The 18,573-nt window shown below is 44.0% G+C and overlaps 1 pseudogene; it reads left to right on the plus strand.

The window, feature by feature from the left end:
* Positions 1–4,231: 4,231 nt before the first annotated feature.
* Positions 4,232–18,573, plus strand: LOC133130764 (cytochrome P450 2F2-like; annotated as a pseudogene).

The following is an 18,573-nucleotide window of genomic DNA, read 5'->3' on the forward strand; positions in this document are numbered from 1 at the left end:
AAGTAATATTTAACATTATACTTTCTCTCCACACATGCAACGTCCTTTCCACTTTCCTAAGGTTCTGTTCCACTGAAAAATATCGAATTATCAGTCAAATGGGCCTTTTTCTGTTTATTGCTGCAAATCATGCCTTAACTATTCAACTTTCAGCATAATACCACTTTTTGAAGGTGAAATAAGTATTATTTACCATTTCTATCTTTGGAGTCGATTTTCTCAAAACCTGATTTTGAATGCTATTACAGGACCATTTTTCTCAGTGCATAATCATCCTATCATTATGAAGCTTTGCAAACCTTTTTTATTATTATTATTCTTTTTAAAATTTACAAACAATGTACAAACATATAGGCATTAGTCATCCTTTAGCAATTCCATACAAAAAGCAAGCACAATATAGAAATGTATAATTTTCAAAGCATAAAAAAATATATAAGGATAAAATAAAGTGCCAGAGTATAACTAAACTAAACTAACTAAAGCAAGTAAATATAAAGAAAAGGAAGAAGTGAGAATGAAAGTGTGTCGGGGGTGCTGTAGACCTGAGCAGGTTGTAGGAGTCTGCATTTTTCATTTTCATGTAATCGAGATATGTAAAATTAAGTAGGTCCTTGTGAAAAATGAGAAACCTTGGCAAGGTTTTTAGGCATCTTGCTTTGTGGAAAGCATTAGCCCATTCGAAGAATGTTATTTTACAGAAATTACATTTTCCTATCATTCATCGTTATACTGAATATTACAGTTTTCCTCAGATACATTCATCAGACATATTATATTAGTTTCCAACCATTTATGAAAATAATCCCAAATCATTTGGCTGTATACACAAGAGATGAATAAATCAATTGTCGTTTCAATCTCATCTTTACAAAAGGTACAGATATTATCATCTTCCCAAATAAAGCTGAGCCTCAGATATTCAGTTCAGTATTTTCTTGTTATAAGCTTTAGGGACGGGTGCAGCATCACAAATCTCATTGTTAGATCCTGAAATTATACCGCCATCTTGAAAAAAAGTATGCAGACAAAGATTAACAACAATAAATAAGTCATTTAAGGTCATATAAAAAACAGCAGAAATTATTGTGCAAGGCCACTCTGTATGTGAACCTCAGTCTGGCAGTCAGCCTTTAACAAAACCAGCCAACATTCTCGCCTGAGGCTAAGCTCTGCCAAATAACTGAAGATGAGAACGGAAAGCACATATTGTATAAATATCGCGGCAGAGATTTACAAGCTCAAAAATTAGCACACTCTGCCAAACATGCAGACAATCACACTCACAAACATGCATAAGCACAAATACACACGCATAAGGAAACATCCTTAAAAATAAGTCTCATCATGGTTATCCTTAGCCTAACTGCCGTGTAAACAGGAGGAAACTGCACATCTTTAGACAAATAGATTTTTGACGTGTTGAAATGTTGAAGTGATCAAAAGAATTGACAGCCAAGCATAGAGAATTCATAGCTGCGGCCAATACACACACACACACACACACACACACACACACACACACACACACGCTTACACACACAATGTACTCACAGAAGAAATTGGACTATTGTACCATTTGTCAACTGATTCAACCAAAAAAATAATGTTGCACATATTTATTTGTTTCATTTTTCAGTTCCTTAAGCGCTACATGCATGTTATCCAACCCAGACTTATACAGATGCACTGTTTGCACATTCACACTGATTACCTCATGGCGGTGGCAATTTAAGCATGAAAAATTGATTTTAGGGTTACACAGTTTAGGGAACTGCTCTTATTCAGAGTGCCATTCAATTAGCATGCGCGCACACTGTCAAAACCCAAAGATATATCCACGGCCAACATTTGTTTGTTGCCTGATGCATTGATAAAGTGCAGTCCGAAGCCTTTTGTGAGCCTTATTATGCATGATTCAGTTACACCCTGCCGGCCAAGGAACAGCTGAGCAGGCATTTGTCCGAATACTTTTGGTCCCCTAAAATGGCAAAACTGTATAAAAAGGGGTGCAGAAAGCTGACAGCATCATATTAGTTTTTCAAATTCAGGTAACAAAAGGTTGTTACACTGTTCAAATAGTTATATACTGCACTGTACATTTTGAAATTTGAAGAACTGCAGCCAGTATAAAATAACACCTCCAAATCTTATTTTATCAGCCTGAAATTGCACATTTAATTAAAGGAGACAACAATTATCACAGCCCATTGTTACAAGGACATTCTCAAAATATAACCGAATGGCAAGTTAAGCCAATGAATACAAGCACATAATGAATACCAGTGCTGCATTCACTCGTCCCTTAGCATTGTTCCCTAATTTAGAACTAAAGAACCCTGCAACTATGTTGATTATATTCAGAACCGGCTACTGGCAGAATGTCGTTTTAACTGTGCAGTATTTACAGGGAGCGAATAGCCTTTTAAATACTCTTCATGTTCTTGTGTCAGTTGCACTTCGCCCCACCCCCAAGATTTCTCCAGATTCATTCTTGTGTTAGGCCACCAAAATCCTAGAGCAGACTCTGATCATACTACATTTGCTGTACAAGCAAACAAGTATTCCACTGTGTATGCAACATTAACAACCCAAAGCATAATCACTGCACAGAAAGTGTCTGATTCTTACTTGCAGAGAAGGGCATGAAGGCTTCTGGCTTCACAAACTCCCCCTCATCGTTTAGGAAGTTGGAGGGGTTGGACTCATTAGGAAACTTCCACTGGTTTTATTCACCGGTTCCCTGATAGTTCCCTGAAACCAGAACAGGCAGGGAAGACAAGATGGAGGGATGAGGGGGAAGGAGACAGAGGGAGATATGGAAAAGAGGGAAATAAATGTAGTAAGAGGAACTGTAGTAGTTTGCTGACAGTAGTCGTGTTGGAACCAGGGATTGTGTTTCTAGCACCATCCTGTCTAGTAAATAATGCTTTGCTGTACTGGGGAAACTACTCTGAAAGCTGGTGTTCAGTCTGCCAATGACTTCACAGTAGTGCAGCCAAGCTACCGCAAATTAAGCTCGCAAAACTGCAATTACTCAAAAGGTTTGTTGGCAGTAATATTGTTGGACTCAGGGGCTCTTCTGTGCTTCTGTTACCATCCTGCTAGTAAAGGATGTGGCCTAACCTTGGGGATATCGTAGCCCATCAGCCGTGTGTCTTTGGTGGTGGCATGGAATGCGGCGAGAGGCACTGTGTCGGCGACTCGCTGAACCTCATGGATCACAGCCTGTGTGTAGGGCATCCTGTGCCTGTCCTCGAAAGAGGCTTGCTCCTCACATAAGTAAATCTCAAGTCAAGTCCCATGTCATGAAGGGCAAGTCTCAAGTCAAGTCCCAAGTCACCAGGCTCAGGTCAAGTCACAAGTTCCTAATTTCAGGTGTCAAGTCATCAAGTCTCAAACGTAGAGTTGTTTTAACACATTTATTTTTTATTCATAGAAATAATTATTATTTTATTGTAATCCAATTTGGACAACAGTGAGATTTTTTCTTTATTTAATGAATAATTAAAGGCATGGTCATGAGATTAATTATACTGGAGTATCTATTTGTACTGGTATAAATAGCTGGACTGTGTGGCAGAGGCTACTCACACCAGCTCCACCCACTGAAATAAAAATAGCTGTTTCGGGGTTTACTCTGCGCAGAAGTGACGCTTGCTCAGTCAGCCAGCTTTGTGAAATACCCCCCTTGCTCTAATCTAAGCCTATGCTTAGTATGTTTTATGTTGGGTGCAGTGTGCTGTGTGGCATGCTCTGAGCACCCCCTGACTGTCCACAGAAAGCCATTCAACAAAACAATCATCTTTAAAAACATTATTTCACTTGCCATTGTGCAATACAAAAATAGTTGTAATATAGGAAATTATAGGTATTCATTTTAGTTTCATGAAACAAGTAAATCAAAAAAGTATTCATGAATGTTTGTAATTCAATGGAGAAAAATATTTTTGAATACAGTACATAACTAGATTAATTTGAACCCCGGAGAGACTTTAATACCATTCCTGAAACAATACACTGAAACAGTGTTTGATTAACTATCAGGGGGAATCGTTGTAATTCATTCAGGTGCCTGCTAAAAATGTAAAAAATGATGTTGGCACAATGTGGAGGATTCTTATCTAAGAATCTAGAAAGGTGGAGCTTGAGTGTGAATATGGGTCTGCGTATGTGTGTATGGGTATTGTCATACATGTAGGATACCAAGGCGTGTAGAGCAGTAGTCACAATGTTGGGATCCCTAATTCTCCTGTTGATCAGCTTCTGCCTCTTCTTCGTTCTCTTCAGAATTCAGAGGCCCAAAAACTTCCCCCCAGGACCATGGCCCATTCCGATATTTGGGAACCTGCTGCAGCTGAACCTGGTCAATCTTCTCAGCGATCTCAGAAAGGTACAGTAAAAACTGAAATCGTTATCCCTTTTACGAGTAGGTTTTTTCTAATGTTTTTGTCAAAATGTTAAGTAAATATGAAGTGTTCTAGAACTCCATCGCTTTCAATTACCAGTCGTAATTCTGAGGTCAGCATTAGAATGTTAAAAAGAAAAGTCTACATCTCACGCCTAAAAGCAGAGGTGAGCATCAAGGCCAGTATCTTTTTCACTTCTGCCCTTAATGACTTAATTAGCCCTAATATTTACACCTGACATTGAAGTACATTTCTTGAGTAGCACATTCATGTGTTTATCAAGAAATGTACTTAAATGACGCCCAAACAGGGGCGTCACCATGGTTTGAATACATTTGGGGCTGAGGCAAAGTTACTTGGGGCTGAGTTGGAAGGGGTGTTCCAACTTTTTACCTTTACAGGTTAAATTGCTGTAATGTTTTACAGTCTGTATGTATACATATAATAAACAAGGAGCCTGATGACAGTAGATTGGATTGAAGATTGAAAACTTATTCATATAACCATTTAAGCAGTAGATTTTTTGTTCATCTCACTTTTCTCCAAATGATGTTACCAACTCCCGAAGTATCATATATCCTTTTAACTCATTTAATCTATCCATTAGGGGTGTGGACGGTTAAACGGTTTTTCTGAAGGTGAAGATCAGTTTAAAATAAATGCACGTTTATATTATTAAACTAGCAATCGACTAGCTTCAGTAGTTCGAGCAAGCAATCTGACCATTTCAAGGGGTTTAAAATGCACCATAGGAAATTGAATGCTACAATATTAGTTATCAAATAATTTCAGAAGCTGTTACAGAAGATCCTTGTTTATTCGCTGTCACGCGAAAATACCGGCAAACTGAACACAGCTTTCCGCTGTATCCACATAAAAATTAACAAAGAAATACATCATTGCACAAATGTTGCACGAAATATTACAATACGCTGTTTACATTCAATCCACAAACTACAGTCGTACAAGCAAGCTGCGGCCATTTCAGAGGGTTAAGAATGCAAACACCGCGTGGAATTGAATGCTACCTTACTATAGTTGTCAAATAATTTCTGTTCTAAATCTGTATATGTTAGTTCACGTATGGCTTATTCTATGGCGTTTCTTCATCCGTGTTTATTCGTTGACACGCGAATTCGTTGACACTACCGGCAAACCGAACTTCACTTTCCACTTTCCATAAAAATAAATAAAGCTATACATTATCATTAGGCTATTTAAAAGCGAAGATTCCTGGTTTCAGCGAAAAATGGACACGTTGTCCCACGCCATATAAAATGCATTGGCATATAAAATGTGTTACATAAGAATATATCAAATTGTACAGAGACCTGCGTGACCACGGAGTGTACAACCCCGTCTATTAGGAAGTTGTTAACAGCAGCATATTCACAAATGTCATGCCAATCAAGTCTATCAGGCAGAAGCCATAGAGAAGATGGATGAAAACATAATTTGGCAATTAGGCTGACTTATTATTATATGACTTACAATGTTGGCATCTAACTATTGAGATGGCAGTAAATGTACAGGTAGGTGGAATTTCCTGCTCGGCATTGCTGCCTGTCGCACCTCCTCCAGTGCCCATGGATCAGCTGCAGGGTCATCAGCCAGGAACCACCATTCACCGACGTTTCGCCCCTTTAATCCTGAATCTCCTGGTGGCGGGGCAGTGACAGGGACGTCTCCCTGTCACCCCCTGCAGCTGATGGATCTTCCCCCCTGTGGCTGTTGTGGGGTTAGTTGTTCTTTCCCCAGCTCCTGTCCTTCCTCCTCAGCCAGAGCCAAAACTACCTTTTTCAGCCTCCTCTGCCAGTTCTTTCGTCGCCTTTCTCAACTTTCTTCCGGTCACTCCTGCGTCCCTCAAGAGGCGTGCGGTTGACAGTCCCACATAGCCTCGGTATCCAACCTCCACTGGGTAGATGGTGGTCTTCCAGCCAGCCTCCCGGCACTCGGCAGCCAGCTCAGAGTACTTGGCCTTCTTGCGCTCGAAGGCAGCCTCGATCCCCTCCTCCCGTGATATTGTGAACTCGATGAGGTGCACCGATCTTGCCTTGATCGACCACACAACGATGTCAGGACGGAGAGACGTGGCGGTGATCTCAGTGGGGAACCGAAGCTGCCTGTCAAGGTTGACCCTCATGTCCCACTCCTGGCCAGGGAAAAAGGGCTTTGGTATTTTACTTGAGTTGGTATATCTTCGTCCCCCTCCTTCCGTGACAAAATTGATGTGGCTCTCTGCTGGTGGTGATTCTTTGCTGCCCTGTCGACACCCCTACAGTACCTCGGCTAGCTTTCTCAGGACCTGGTCGTGTCGCCATCTGTAGTGCCCCTGAGAGAGCGCAGTCTTACAGCCTGACAGGATGTGCTGGAGGCTTGCGTTGGGAGCGTTGCAAAGTGAGCAGTATTCTTCGTTCCCGAACCACTGGTGACGGTTACGAGGACAGGGAAGCGTGTCGTAAGTTGAGCGAATTAGGAAACTGAGCCTTGCCTGTGGCATCTTCCACAGGTCTGACCAGCTGATGTTCCGGTTGACAACTCCCTCCCAGGTTGTCCAGTTTCCTTGTTGGCTCTGAGACACAGCCTTGATCCTGTAGCGCTCTTCCTCCATCCTCGTCACCTCTGCCACCACCATCCCCTTCCTCTCCTTGCGGTTGGCCTTTGACCAGAAGCGTGGCGCCTCTCCCCATCCTAGTCCTGCTCTTCCTGCCTGGATTCTGCCAACAATCTCTTTGTGGTGCAGCCTGCTGATAGCTCGGTCAACCTCAGCTTGAGCATTCCACTTTCGGCCAGTAGGAACCTTAGCATTTGCGTTCCTTACTGACTGATCAGTGGACTCTCTTAGCTCGAGAACCAGCGTCGTCTTCTCTTGCATGTAACCCAACCTGATGGACTGCAGTGGCAGCTGCAGCGTGTTCTTCCCGAAAAGGCCCGTTTCAGAGAGGCACCGTGGCAGCCCCAACCACTTTCGGATGAATGAGTTGGCTTTTCCGTCCATCTTATTTGTGGTGGATGAGGAGATCTCACTCATTTTCAGCGGCCACATCACCCTCCTGTACAGCGTGAACTGGTAGCACCAGACCTTGTACTTTCCAGGGAGTTGGCTTTGATCGATTCTTGCCAGGCCATCCATGAGCTGTTTCATGATGGTTCTCCCCATCTGTTTGTCAGACAGTTCTGCAGTGTACTGCCTCCCCAGGCTTTTGATGGGCTGCTCAGACAGGAGAGGGATTCTCTCTCCCCCAACGACGAAGATGGTGGTGTCGTTTCTGACTCCCTTTCTGAGTGACAGGCTACGTGACTTGGTGGGCTTGATCGCCATTCTTGCCCAAGACATCAATTCGTCCATCCTTTTCAGCAGTCTAGCTGTACATGGTGCTGTTTGAAGGAGGCTGGTGACGTCGTCCATGTAGCTCCTCAATGGGGGTAGCCTTTGACCAGATGGTAGTTTGATCCCTCCAACTGTTTGTCTTGCTCCGATGAGGATTATCTCAAAGACTGCTACGAACAGGATTGGAGAAATGGCACACCCCATGGCGATTCCTACCTCTAGCTGCTGCCACCCGGTGGTGAAGTCCTGGAGGGCAAAGCACATCTGCAGATCGCTGAAATAGCGTGCCACCAGGTTCTTGATGCAGGAGGGCATATGGAAGAACTCGATGGCGTAGTTGATCAGCTGGTGTGGGACAGATCCATACGCGTTGGCAACGTCAAGCCAGATGACATGCAGGTCATTCTTCTCCCGTTTGGCCTTCTGGATCTGGTCCCAGATCATTGTAGAGTGCTCTACACACCCTGGGAAACCTGGGACTCCTGCTTTCTGGCAGTTGGTATCGATGTAGCCATTCTCTAGCAGGTAGGTGGTCATCCTTCGGGACAATACTGAGAAGAAGATTTTTCCTTCTAAGTTCAGCAGGGCGATGTTTCTGAATTGGCTGATGTCTTTGGAGTTTGCTTCCTTGGAGATGAAGACCGCTACTGCTCTTTGCCACTCTGATGGGATGAGTTCTTTTTTCCAGGCAGTTCTCATTAGATACCATAGCACCTCTAGTACCTTGGGGCAGTTCTTATAGAGCTTGTAGGGGACTCCATTAGGACCTGGTGCTGATGAGGCTCTTGCCTTCTTCACTACTTGCCTGACTTCACTGAACTTAGGGGGCATGACGTTGAACTCAGCTGTCGGTGGCACAGGCTGAGGCACGTGCCCTGGTGTTCCTAGGGGGACGTTCCTTCCCGGGTCGCTGTACTGCCTTTTGACATGCTGTTCCATTTGCTCCCTGGTGGTTTCTAGTTTCCCGCTCTTCTTCTCCTCAAGGAGTTGTCTGGCGTGCTTGAAAGGATCCTTGAAGAAGCTGGCTCGCTCTTTTTGCTTCCGTCTGCTGCGCTTGCGGATGCGTTCAGCTCTGCGAAGCCAGGATAGCCTTTGCCTGACCTCCTCCCACAGGACTTTCAGACCTTCTCTCTCTGGCTGTGTTGCCTTCCTCCAGTTCTTGCGGAGTTGTCGCTGGATGATCTCCTTTTCCCTCCTTCCCTTCTCTCTCGGAGCGATCTTCTGTTTGGGGATAACTTCACCAAACCTGTCCTTGCAGGTCTGGTATATGAGGTCCCCAATCAGATTGAGCTTGGCTTCAGCACCTCCATGCAACAATCCATCCAGTGTCTTGATCAGGTCTGCGTCCAAAGTGTGCCATGCCTCTGCTTCGTTTGACTTTGGCCATTTGATCTTGTTCCTTCTAGCTGGCTTCTTGGTCTCTGCTTGTGGCTCTGTTCTGTGCGAGTTGGTGGGTACTGGTTCTTGGTGCTCACGTGGGGGCTTGGCCTCCGCCAGAGGGCCTTCTTCCTCTGTACCATCCGTGCCTTCAGCAAAGTTGGGTCCATCGGCTCTGTGGTTTTCAACCTGGCTTTTGGTCCCTCTTGTCTCACCCGCAGCAGCAGTGCAAGGTTGCTGTTGGCCTTTCTGACCACACTTTGCTTTCCCCTGGTGGATTCGTAACCCCCTAAACGTGGTCACTTTTTCCCATCCGCATGCACACTTTTGGAGGATCTTCTCCTCATTTGCTGGAGTTCTGACATTCTCGTCGTCCGTTTCCGTTGCCGTCGTTACCGTGTGGTCCGTCCTGTTAGGCCCATCTTCCATCCCGCCTCTCGGAGGGCCTGCGGGTTGTTTTTTCCTTGAATTCTTCGTAGTTAAGGGTTGGGTGTCACTCTTCCGAGAGACTAGTGGGTTGGGTAACTAGCCACCCACTCCCGGTGCGGTCTTTCCCTGCTGCCATCCAGTCTTTCCTGGCTGTCCTCCAGTCTTCCCTGGACTCCAACTGCCCTATTCACAGTAGTCACTGGGTTACCAGAACTTCAGTAAATGTACAGGTAGGTGGAATTTCCTGCTCGGCATTGCTGCCTGTCGCACCTCCTCCAGTGCCCATAGATCAGCTGCAGGGTCATCAGCCAGGAACCACCATTCACAGACATTTCGCCCCTTTAATCCTGGAACATCTCCTGGTGGCGGGGCAGTGACAGGGACGTCTCCCTGTCACCCCCTGCAGCTGATGGATCTTCACAAAATAAAGTTTGAAAATACTTTTAACTTTCTCAGTAATCAAGTAAAAAACGACCTCTAGCGGTCATAAGCAGCATCGGTTAACCGGTTAACCGTTCAAAAAATGGGATGGTAACCGGTTACTAAAACTGATGATTTGTCACATCCCTACTATGAGGGGAAATGCCACTTAAAGTCTGCATGATGCAATGGGTGCATACACAGCCACCTACTGGGTGGACAAAAACCTAATTTACCACATTGTTTTTCATAACCAAAGGTTTTAACAACCATAAAATGTAGGCTATATAACCTCAAACAATCTCATAGACATGTCTACTTAATGTAGTAGGTAAGTTCATATTGCTATTCAGCAATATGACATTAGTTGCATAGCTATACAAGTTAAATGCTGTAAAGATAGCAGCTAACGTTAGATTGCTGCGACAGACAACGCTAACGATACCCTAGATTAGCATCATTCAGTCTTTGTAACATAACGTTAATGAACTTATTCCCTCAGAATTGACCCTTACTTTTATTAACTGTCTTATCATATACCTTTTTTAACAAACCTTTTCGATGTTAAGAAGCACCTGCTTTGATAATCACGCGAAGTCCCCGAACATCAACTGAGCTCAAAAGAGATTTAATCAAGAACTATTTATTCTACTATGGGAACTCACACACAGAGGTTTCTGCCAAAGCACACCAGTATTCTGGGTCAAAGTGTCCATGTCTTCTTCAAAGTCCAACATTGTGAGCTCCTATATTGTTCTAACTCTAGCTACCTAAAGTTCACAGCTGTCGAACACATACACTTTAATGTTTTGATATGCAAGCCAAGCACAGCAAACAGCCGGCTAAAACACTGATTAAATTAATTGACCCTTTGTCCCAGAATACTAGTGTGCTTTGGCGGAAACTTCTGCTTGCGCTGACAAAGTGTCGCAGGAGAAGAAATAGTTCTTAATTAAAATGTGCATTTTTGAGCTCTGTTGATGTTCACGACTAACTGTGGCATTATATTTGGAAAGACGCCTTCTGTTAAGTTTTTTTAAACTATCTGGATGGGCAGGTAGTACTCTGGGTAAATGGAAACATACCTTAATTTCATTTTTTGGTGAACAGCCCCTTTAACAATGAGGCCAGAGCTCAAACAATGGCCATCAGAAAAGTGAGAACTTGCACCTCCTGGTGCAAGCTCACCCAAATCTTTTAATGGTACTAACCAATCTATCGGGAAGAAAACGTATATTCACTTAAATTCAATTAAATCTTTCTTTGCAAATATAAGCTGTCCGAGCGCTATGGGAAGGTCTACAGTATCTATCTTTGGAGCAGGCCAGCTGTGGTGCTCAACGGCCTGCAGGCAATGAAGGAAGCACTGGTCACTCAATCTGTGGAGTTTGCTGGACGACCTAAAGGCCTTCTAGGAAACCACTTGACAGACAGCAAAGGTAAATGCAAAATAACTTTACATCCTCTAACATAACACCACACTCTCCACAACTTCCTGTCAACTAGGAAGTTCCAGTCGACATAAGGTCCTAATAATCATCAGATTGTCATTCTGATAGAATTAAATTAGAATGTGTCTTAGCCACAGTGACACAAAACAGAGAAGTAGTATATATGCAGGTACAATTGCCTTCATCCTTTTAGGTGTTACATGTGTCGGCTTGAACATTTACTGGAGAGATTTAGCTTTTACTTTTCAGATAGTTAGACACTACAGAAAGAGACTCAGGCACTAATATGAAAAACACAGAGTACAAAATATGACTACAGATATTAAGATTAAAGGGTTATCAAAGTGCTCTTGGCAAATTTGTGGTATCTCTGATATATGAACATTGCCTTCAGTAGCCTGGATGACCGACAACAAATTTGAATCCCTCAGGCATTGTTGTGGTGACGTACGGACCTCCGTGGAAGGAGCACCGGAGATTTGCCCAAATTACCTTATGAAACTTTGGCATGGGGAAGCGGTCCATGGAGGAAAGGATTTTGGGAGAGATTTCCTATATAACCTCACATTTGGAAAATAATGCTGGTAACACAAATTATCTACATCCTTTATGACCTTCTGTCTGTCTTCATAGACCTCTGATTTCAACTGTGTGAATGTTCCAGAAGGTCAACCCACAGACCCTCACATCCTGTTCCACAAGGCCATATTCAACATCATCTGTTCCATCCTGTTCGGGACTCGGTACGAGCAGGAAGACGAGTTTTTGCAGATCATCGTCCTCCGTATCTCAGAGATCTCAAAGATCATCAATGGCCCCTGGGGCACAGTGAGTACACCAAACACTCAGTCCAAACAGACTACAATATTTCAAACATCTTTGCAAAATCAACATCAACATCATCTTTCTCTCCTGTAATGTGTGTGTCTGTTCATGTATGCCTGTGTGCTATTAGAGGTACATAAAAACCTGTAATTTTCCACATTGCAGATTTATGATACTTTGCCGCTGGTCAGGAACCTCCCCCTGCCCTTCCAGAAGGCTTTTCAGAACATGAGCATGATCAGAAAGTCGCTGGCAGACCAGGTGTCCCAGCACAAGGAGTCTCAGGTCCCAGGAGAGCCACGGGACCTAATTGACTGCTACCTAGATGAAATGGAAAAGGTACCATAGTACATGTTTAACCGCCATGCTCTCTGCCTGCGTATACACCACAGCCCAAACCTGAATCCTTATTGGCCAAAGCAGTGGCACCAAGGGGTGGCGTAACTAAGACCCATCAGGCAAATTATACTCCAGGCCCCCCTCCCATTCAATAATATTACCTACACGCACGCCTGCAGCGGAAATGTACCAGCCATTCAGAACCACAGACAGTAGACAAACTCCGGCATGGGCCCCTCCCCACCCCGGGCGCCAGCTACGCCCCTGGATTGGTCTGTTTGATGAGGAGCCTTTGATCCACCTGCACAGTGGCATGACCCAGTCTAATTAAGACCATAACAAGGAAAAGGGAAATTCATTGGGAATGGGTAGCGATACTGCCTGCTGCAGATGAACAAGTAACTCTGGTGCGTAACTACCTATCCAAAACTATGTAAAGTCTTACTAGTCTTCGAAGGTTTGTCATGATACTGGGTGGCTGGGGTGAGGGACTTAACCTGCAGGCTGAGACCAAGAGTCCAAATAGTCTACCCCCAATAGACATTTAGAATTCCACCCAGGGTCACTTTCCAATATAATAACGAAAAGATAACAAAGCAAAATAACAAAATTGTTTCCCAGTGGAAGGATTTGTAATCCAGCTTGGAACACTAATTACTCAAAATCACTATTTGGCGAGCACAGGGGCAAAAGGCAAGGATCAGTCAAACTGAATGGAGTCAACAATCAAACAGGAACTGCAATCAGCAAGCAAACCAGAAGGGCTAGACAGGAATTGGAGTCAAAAGAAATAAGGTTAAACATGCAAAATAAACAAAGTAATTGTTACGTTCCACGTATGTATGTCTGTCTGTTTCCCCCCCCCCCCTAAACTCTACAGATGAAGCCATCAACCCTTTCCATTCGCTGTCCCTGCTGTCCATCATCATTGCCCTGGTCCCGCCTCCACCAATCACATCCCTCTGCTTATATAAACTGTGTTGGCTGCCCTATAGGGGGCGATGCTTGACTTGCCCATTCATTCCCTTCATAACCCTGTTGTGTGCATGCGTGTTCCTCCGTTCTCCTACTCCTGTGAATGTGGTTGTCCGTGTGTAGGCCCTGGGGCAGGTAAGACAGAGGCCTCTATACACTGTTGCTGCACGTAGGGTGAACCATTGTTTAGACACCTTAGGAAAGGGGTGATTGCCATTATGTACTTTTGATTATAGAGTAGAGATATTATTTTGTTACAGTTAGTATGTATTTTGTTTTTAGCTCTCTTTGGTTTTGTTCATTTAATTGATTTGGCAACACCCAGGTCCCTTGGCCTCGTACCCGATGTGTCTTTGTCTTGTTTGAAAACTGTAAATAGCACCGCCACTGTACATTTTTGTAAATACACCTATTGCACCTCAAACCTTGTTTGTTCGATCATTTTCACTCCTCAAATACATCCTCCCGGTCATTTTTATTTAATTATAATTTTGTTGCGTACTCCCTCCTACCCCTGGACGCCTGAGAACGTAACAAAAATGGGGGCTCGTCCGGGATATTGAGCGTTTTGTAAATGTCGTCAACCATTGAGTGTGCTTCGTAGGCTGTACAGAAACTGTTGTATTTAGGATGGAGGACTGCATTGACAACATTGGCTCCGCTCGATATGTAAGTAAACTCGACCTGTTGAAAGGTTATTGGCAGGTCCCATTGACGTCCCGTGCTTCGGAAATCTCTGCATTTGTGACCCCTGACGATTTTTTGCAGTACAACGTCTTGGCTTTTGGGATGAGAAATGCTCCGGCCACCTTTCAAAGGTTGGTAAATAATGTTTTATCCGGTGTTCCGAACTGCAATGCGTATCTGGATGATTTGGTGGTATATTCCAGTACTTGGACAGAACATGTACAACTCCTCCAAATGGTGTTTGACCGATTAACATCTGCTTCGCTAACTGTCAACCTTGCCAAATGCGAGTTTGGGAAAGCAACTGTCACCTACTTAGGGAAGCAGGTTGGTCAGGGTAAAGTACGGCCTGTTAATGCAAAGATTATGGCCATTACCAATTTTCCCGCACCTACGACCAAACGCGAGTTGCGTAGGTTTATTGGAATGGCTGGCTACTACCGTAGCTTTTGCCGTAATTTTTCTTCAGTCTTAGCTCCCCTGACAAGTTTGCTCAGTTCGGCAAGACAGTTTATCTGGACACAAGATTGTCAACATGCATTTGAAAGCGTCAAAGCCTTGTTGTGCAGTGCTCCCGTGCTCGCCGCCCCGGAGTTCGCGCTGCCGTTTAAGTTAGAGGTAGACGCGAGCGCCTTGGGAGCTGGAGCTGTGCTACTGCAGGAAGATGCAGGCGGAATTGATCACCCCATCTGTTTCTTTTCGCGGAAGTTCACTAAGCCCCAGCTAAACTACTCTACAATAGAGAAGGAAGCACTGGCCTTACTTTTGGCATTGCAACATTTCGAAGTGTATGTTGGATCCAGCTCTGTCCCAGTGGTTATATACACAGACCATAATCCATTAGTTTTTTTATCTAGAATGTACAATCAAAACCAGAGGTTAATGCGTTGGTCACTCATAATTCAGAGTTACAACCTAGAAATAAAACATAAAAAAGGTAAGGACAATGTTTTAGCAGATGCTTTGTCTCGTACATAGGGTAGGCCTATGTTAACAAAAAAAGAAAAGAAAACTATCATACTTTAAAAAGTATTGTATTCTGCATTCTTGGTATGAACAAATTTACGGGGTAAATTTGTTCTTGTTGGTGGGCGTGTTACGTTCCATGTATGTCTGTCTGTTTCCCCCCCCCCCTTAAACTCTACAGATGAAGCCATCAACCCTTTCCATTCGCTGTCCCTGCTGTCCATCATCATTGCCCTGGTCCCGCCTCCACCAATCACATCCCTCTGCTTATATAAACTGTGTTGGCTGCCCTATAGGGGGCGATGCTTGACTTGCCCATTCATTCCCTTCATAACCCTGTTGTGTGCATGTGTGTTCCTCCGTTCTCCTACTCCTGTGAATGTGGTTGTCCGTGTGTAGGCCCTGGGGCAGGTAAGACAGAGGCCTCTATACACTGTTGCTGCACGTAGGGTGAACCATTGTTTAGACACCTTAGGAAAGGGGTGATTGCCATTATGTACTTTTGATTATAGAGTAGAGATATTATTTTGTTACAGTTAGTATGTATTTTGTTTTTAGCTCTCTTTGGTTTTGTTCATTTAATTGATTTGGCAACACCCAGGTCCCTTGGCCTCGTACCCGATGTGTCTTTGTCTTGTTTGAAAACTGTAAATAGCACCGCCACTGTACATTTTTGTAAATACACCTATTGCACCTCAAACCTGGTTTGTTCGATCATTTTCACTCCTCAAATACATCCTCCCGGTCATTTTTATTTAATTATAATTTTGTTGCGTACTCCCTCCTACCCCTGGACGCCTGAGAACGTAACAGTAATCACAATCCATGACAAACCGGAAGGCAATCAGAAACACTAATTTAAGCACAAACAACAAAGTTTGTAACAGTGCAGCGCTGCTAATAGACTGCCAAGTGAAAAGAGACAGTTGATGAATGCAAGGCCTGAACAAAGGTGACAGGGATTCTTCAACATAGGACTGTAAAGCCAGGATATCACATTCAGTCAATTAAATTGTTACATATTTAAAATAAAACCATATAAAACCATTTACCAATGCATCTCTCTCCTTGCTGTCTTCATTGTTGTCAGTGTCAGACACGAGATGATTGCTCCTCCTTCAGTGAAAATCAGCTGGTTTATTATCTGCTGGACCTCCTGTTTGCTGGAACAGACACCAGCTCCAACACCCTCCTCACAGCCTTCCTGTACCTCATGACTCACCCAGATGTTCAAGGTGAGTTATCAGTTGTGTTTCTATGGTTCACTGAAATGCACAAAGCTGCAACAGCCTTTAAGGTGGAGAACAGCATCTCCTAGCTCATTGACGTGCCATCTCTCCCTGTGGTCTCCAGAGAGGTGTCAGATGGAGATCGATGAGGTGCTTGGGGAGAAGGAGCAGGATGCCCTACACACAGGCCATGATCCATGAGACTCAGCGAGTCGCCGATACGGTGCCACTTGGTGTCTACCATGCCACCACCAAAGACACATGGCTGATGGGCTACGTCATCCCCAAGGTGAGGCCACATCCTTTACTAGACAGGAAGAATAGTCCACCAGGCTACTATCACACTACACACATTCATCATTCATTTTTCTTTCCATATCGCCTTCCCCCTCATCTCTCCATCTTGACTTCCCTGCCTGTTCTGGTTTCAGGGAACCATCATCATCCCCAACCTCTCCTCAGTACTGAGTGATGAAAGCCAATGGAAGTTTCCTCATGACTTCAACCCCTCCAACTTCCTAAACAATCAGGGGGAGTTTGTGAAGCCAGAGGCCTTCATGCCCTTCTCTGCAGGTAACACATCCTGTGTAGTAATTATGCTTTTTTAGCAGTAGAATGCTAACTTTTCTGTAATTGTAAATCATTAATTCATTAATTAATTTAAATTCAAGACCTTTTCACTATGTGAGATCCCAGGTCAAAAAACAGGCAGCAAAAGGTTGTAAGTACAAAAACTGAGGTTAATTTATCTTCACAAAAACAGTGAAGGGCAAGGGGCGATGAGAAAGAACAAAAAACACAGCCGTTTCAAAGCTTTTGGCTGGTGGTTTCCCGGTGTCTAACCTTCCCTTGGCTTAGGGGCGCAGCAGTACTCCAGGCCAGTGGCAAACTAAATGAAAAATCACACAGCGTTCACACAGACACAGAATTCACCATAACTCACCCCTCACAGCTCTGGAGAATCCCTGTGTTTTAAGGCCCTTGGCCTCATCACTCAACGCAGCCCATCTGTGCTTGAGGGGGTGTGGCCAGGAGCAGTTCATCCTCACCAGGTGTGCCTTGTTGGGTCCTGATGAGCTTCAATTATTCAATTATTGTCCTCTAAACTGGTACTCCATTTCCCTTCAGGGTCCTAAAGCCCTCAAGCAACTCCGTAGGGAAATGCCTTCCCTCAATCACCTGACCCAGAGGTATCCTCCAGCGGCAGGCCCTTGATGAGGGCCAGGTTGGCCCAGTCGTACCCTGAGGGCACCTCGGGGTGCCACAACTAGTGTAGAATGGAATTCTCAGTTTGCAGTTCTGTCAAATGCTGCCCACAATATTAATATAAATAAACAAGTAAATTAAAGATAAATAACAATATGCAAGTAAAAAGACAAACCTACAATAGCATAATAGATGAGCATGATGTAAAAATCAAAAAGTCCATGTGACAGGTCTCCTGGACTCAAGAAAGTGTGTGTGTGTGTGTGTGTGTGTGTGTGTGTGTGTGTGTGTGTGTAGAGGGGGGCTTTATGTCTTGAGTCAATGCCAAATGAGTCCATCACAAGTTTGATTATGTAAATTATGGTTGTGATATTTTCACTAATGAGCATTTGATAAAGAATGAATTTTCTATTTTTCGCCAGTCACATAGTCGATATGCTCAACTGGGTTGCAAAAGTGAAGTTCTTCTATCTTTGCCAATGTCATTAGCTAGCTAGAGTTGACTGACTACTTAAGAATAAACCCCCCTCCGAACCCTGCTGTGAATTTCCGTGCCTGATGGTATGACATGACAAAATGCTGTGTTTTGTGATTTTCCTCAAAAAGTTGGAAATGAGGTTGCAGGTAGGACAAAATTTGTTTGTTTGGGTGTGAGTTACAGGGCCCCGGGTGTGTGTGGGAGAGGGTCTTGCACGCATGGAGCTCTTCCTGATTCTCGTGACGCTGTTACGCCGTTTCAAGTTCGTTTGGCCTGAGGACGCAGGGGTGCCGGACTACACCCTCATCATTGGTCTTACTCACTCACCCAAACCCTATCGAATGGGTGTTAGACTGAGAGGTAATCAATGACTGTGCAAAACAATGCATTTGTATAAATCTGGGTTGGATACCATGCATACATTTGTTAAGAAACTGACTTGCACTCAACT

This window comes from Conger conger, chromosome 6 (assembly GCF_963514075.1).
Source record: "Conger conger chromosome 6, fConCon1.1, whole genome shotgun sequence".
NCBI classification, from domain to species: Eukaryota; Metazoa; Chordata; class Actinopteri; order Anguilliformes; family Congridae; genus Conger; species Conger conger.